Source organism: Microtus ochrogaster, linkage group LG1, assembly GCF_000317375.1.
Source record: "Microtus ochrogaster isolate Prairie Vole_2 linkage group LG1, MicOch1.0, whole genome shotgun sequence".
In the NCBI taxonomy this organism is placed as follows: Eukaryota; Metazoa; Chordata; class Mammalia; order Rodentia; family Cricetidae; genus Microtus; species Microtus ochrogaster.
Window position 1 is genome coordinate 31,573,918 of NC_022027.1, and position 4,584 is coordinate 31,578,501.

The following is a 4,584-nucleotide window of genomic DNA, read 5'->3' on the forward strand; positions in this document are numbered from 1 at the left end:
ACTTGGGGTTCCTTCGCCTATGCTGCACACTCCCTAAGCTCTCACAACTTCCTCTGAAAACTTGACTAGTTTATTCAAACAGCTCCCAGAAACTCATGGAAATGCTTTATTTACTGGTTTGTTATACAGGTGGACATGGGGCTTCCACGCCCTCTGAGGCAGTCATGCCAGTTGTGGGAGCCCACACTAGTTGGACAATGCAGAAGCTCCCAGAATCTTGTGCTTCCAAGTTTTCGTGGAGGCTTCCTGATGCAGGCATTACTGATTAAGTTATTCATTCTTGGAAACCAACTTAGCTTTTATTTCCCTTCTTGTACCCGGAGGTTGCGGGACAGGACTGAAATCCCAATAGAATAATTACATCTTTTTTGCAGAACAATCCTCTTACTCATTAGCGTGTACAAAGAAACTCACAATGTCAGTTCCATGACTGTAAGCGCTCTGTGCCAGGAAAAGGATACAAAGATCAAATATAAAGTCCATAACATTATACCTCACATTGTATATAAACATTAGCTCAACATGGGTCAAAGACCTAAAAACAAGAGTTAAACTTTAAAATTCTTAGATGCTAACATTGGAATAAGTCATCAGGACCTTGGATCTGTCAATGGGTTCTCAGATATTAGTCCAAAAGCATGAACAACAAAAGAAAATCAAACAGTTAACACTTCAAATTAAAAAACGGTTGAACATCAAAGTGTACTATCAAGGAAGTGGAAAGACATCCAAATACCAAACATAATTGAATTATATACTTTAAAGGAATCAAAATGAAAGAAAATATTTATAAATCAAGTATCTGATAAGGAACATGAATCTAGAATCTGTAACAACCCAGTAATAAGAAGAAAAACAATCCAACATAAAAGTGGGCGAAAGGTTCAAATCCATGCTGTGTCTGCTATAAGTCATTCTAAGTTGGTTAGAATTGAGGCTTTTAGCCTGTAGCATGTCTCAGGTTTCAGGGTCCACTTTATTGGCAGCATCTGGCTCATCTTGACTAGCAAGGCAGAGGCACGGTGAGTGCATCTGTTATGCCTGTAGACACCATCCCCTGCCCAACCCCACCACTTCAGCGCAGACTGTAGGCTGAGAGCATTTATTCTTTTTAATTAACTAATTAATTCATGCATTCATTTATTTATTCTTCTCTCATACATTATCTCTCTACGGCATTTTCCCTCCCAACAGCAGTTTCCCACCCTCCTCTCTTCCCAGTCCCCTGTCTCCACTTTCCCTCTCCCCCAGATCTACTCCTCCTCTAGAGCAGGTCCCCCAGGACTATCCACCAAACATGGCATTGAAAGTTACAAACCCTCATATCAAGGCTAAACAAGGCAATTCAGTAGAAGGGAAATGGTCAAGAGCAGGCCAAAGAGTCAGAATCACTCCTTGTGAGGGGTGCCCCAAGAACAGCATACCTCCCAACCATAATCTGTATGCAGAGGACCTAGCTCAGATCCACACAGGGTTCATGATTGTTGCCTCAGTCTCTGTGCGCCCCTATGAGCCCTGCTTAGTTGATCCTGTGGGCCGTGTTCTCATGGTGTCTTAGATTCCTCTGGCTCCTACAATCCTTCCCTCCTCTCTTCTGTGGGATTCCCAGAACTCTACTTAATGTTTGGCTGTGGGTCTCTGCATATGCTCCCATAAGTTGCTGGATGAAGCCTCTCTGATGACAGCTGGGCTAGGCACCAATTTCTGAGTATAGGTCTCTTGGCTGTCCAGCCTCTGGTTCCTGGCCAGGCAGTGCCAGGCGTGTGCTACCTCTCATGGCATGGGCCTCAAGTTGGACCAGTCATTCGTTGGCCACTCCCATAGGTTCTGTGCCACCATTACCCCAGCACATTTTGCAGGCAGGACAAATTGTAGGTTGAAGGTTTGAACAACTTATTCTTAAAAGTAAAAAAGACCCAACTATAAGCTTGTCAGCATAGATTGGAGCATATGGACACAAGAGTGCCTTTAAACCATACCAGGACACCCAGAAAATGGTAAGCACAGCCCCCTCACATGGGCTCTGTAAAGGGGAGGATAGCTAACACTGGAATGGGTATGGCTATCACAACCTGACATCTTACCATCTATGATGTTGGTGTCAAGGGACCAATAGTCAAAGAACATTTGACTGTTCCTAGGGCTTCTGTTCAGCTCAGTCCTCACAGCTGGTGTCCCTTACTTGGAACCGCCATCCACGGAGGAAGGGCGAGGTAACACAGATAGAGTTTTATGCTGTGTGTATATATGTGGTGTGTTCTGTGTGTGTAGGTGTGTATATGGCCATGTGTGCATGTGTGTGTATGAGTGTATGTATGCACATCTGGGCATGTGAAGAGCAGAAACAACCTCATACATCATTCCTCGGGAGTGATCCATCTTCTTTGTTGAGACATGGTCTCTCACTTTCACCTAGAGCTCACCAACTAGGCTGGACTGACTAGTCAGGAAGCCTGAGGGATGTGTTTGTCTCTGCCCTTCCGGTATTACTGTTACATGCCTGTTAAGAAGCATGCCTGGCTCTTTTATAACTTCTGGAGACTGAACTCGGGTCCTCAAGCTTGTGTGGCAAGCCTTTGCTCCAGGACCAGAGTTTCTTCTAGAGATGATGAAAATGCTCTAAAGTTGACTGTGGTGATGTTGTCTATATTGACCATACAAAAATAATGTAGTATAGTTCCTCATATATTAATAATGTAATATAGTTCCTCATGTCGTGGTGACCTTGAACCATTGTATACTTTAAGTGAATCAGATCTATGGTATGTGATTTCGATCTGTGGAGGAAAAAAAGTAAAGATAGTTAAAGTCAAAATGGAGTTCGTTGAATGAGTCCCCAAAAGAAGAAAAATCAGGAGGTTATAAATGAAGGCTCTTACTCGTTGATGCCTGCTAATATCTATCACAAAATATCTAGGAACTGTAAGTCTGCACAGAGGTCACACTAACCTCACACAAAAGTTCTGTAGGGCCATCTGCCCAGCACCTGTCTGTCCAACCTCAGACTGCTGCCAGTCTGGTTATGAGCAAGGGTGAGTCCTTCAGAATATATGGTATAAGCCTAATTTTGTCTACATGACTTCCATTTGAATATGTCCATAGTTTATGGCGGCATACGTATGCTCATTGTGTTCTTGTTAGCCTGAAGACCACTATTTTTTTTTGCATAATCTCTTTCTCTGTTTTTTTTAAAGCAGAGGCTGGCATATCTAAATAAAGATGCTTCAACATTTTAAGACAACTTGACGAGCAGCAAAGAAGAAGTAAACAAATGAATATAGCAAATGAACATAAAGACAAAAATGTCTATATTCTCGTGGGAAAGTAAGTTATGAAAGGGAACACACCACAATATTTTAGGAATCAAAATACAACATTTCTCAAAAGCTTAAAAACAAAGTAGGTCAGCCTAACCCGGGGGTTTTCAACCTTCCTGCTGCTGCAACCCTTTGATATAGTTCCTCATGGCTTCTCGGCCTTTTGACTAAGATCAAGTGTAATACAGTTCCTCATGTTGTGGTAACCTTGAACAATAAGATTATTTTTATTGCTGCTTCATAACTGTGATTTTGCAATTGTTATGAATCAAAATGTAAATATCTGGTATACAAGATATCTGATATGTGAACCCCCGTGAAATGGTCAGAGGGGTTGGGGCCCACAGGTTGAGAACCATTGAATCCAACTGTCTGTAGTGTTTTCTTGGAGAGACTTCTTTTAGGATGGCTCTCCAACATTTTCTTATCCCTTATCCCCAGATTAGAAAGAGACGATATGAGGCATAAATTTGAAAAGGGAGTTGAGCATGCTCTCTGGTTGGTGGAGACCTAGCACTTAACAAGTTCCCTGTGGGAATCTTTGCCATGATAGAGGGTTGATGTATAACCCCACTTGGGGAAGGCATGCTAGGGAGTCATATGACATCCTGTGTCATTGAAAACATAGCTGCATGTTCTTTGCCATCGTTCCCACCCAGAGGTGTGTTCCATTGCCTCCCTTTGAACCCAGGAGATGTGTGGTGACCGCTTTAATAGGCAGAAGTCTGCAGAGGTGGTGGAGCGTGGCCCCCAGGGATGGCTAAAGAGCTATATGACTTCTATTGAATTCTCTTGGAGTTCTCTGTTTAGGACCCTACAGTTACTATAAGGACGGTGTACCCTGAGATCTCCAACCAGAGAGAGGCTAGTGGAGGGATGAGGAGGCTGTTGCAGCCCTGGTTGTTGGAGTCTTTCTGCATTACTGCTAGACATGTGGAGGAACGCGCCAACTCCAGGCCTCATTGTGATGGCAACCACAGGCCAAAACCCAAGAGGAATGCATCCGCTAGTGTGGCCAGTTCTGCATCACAAGCAGGTAGATGAGTAGCGTTTAAGCTACTGTCTGGGTCTGGTACACTGAAAAGAATAAAAAGAATCTGGAACAAACATACCCACTAAAGTTTGAAAGCAATGAATTTTTATCTCCTTTTAACCCCTCTTTCTCATTTGTCAGTTTGTCTCAAACCTACTCAGTGACCTCCTAAAACCTTAACTTTATTCACCTAATAAAGAATTTCTTGTGTCTACTCTGTGGATATAGTAGAGT

The 4,584-nt window shown here is 42.9% G+C and overlaps 1 pseudogene; it reads left to right on the plus strand.

The window, feature by feature from the left end:
* The first annotated feature begins 3,464 nt into the window (after nt 1-3,464).
* On the plus strand, nt 3,465-3,633 carry LOC113457521 (annotated as a pseudogene).
* The last annotated feature ends 951 nt before the right edge of the window (nt 3,634-4,584 follow it).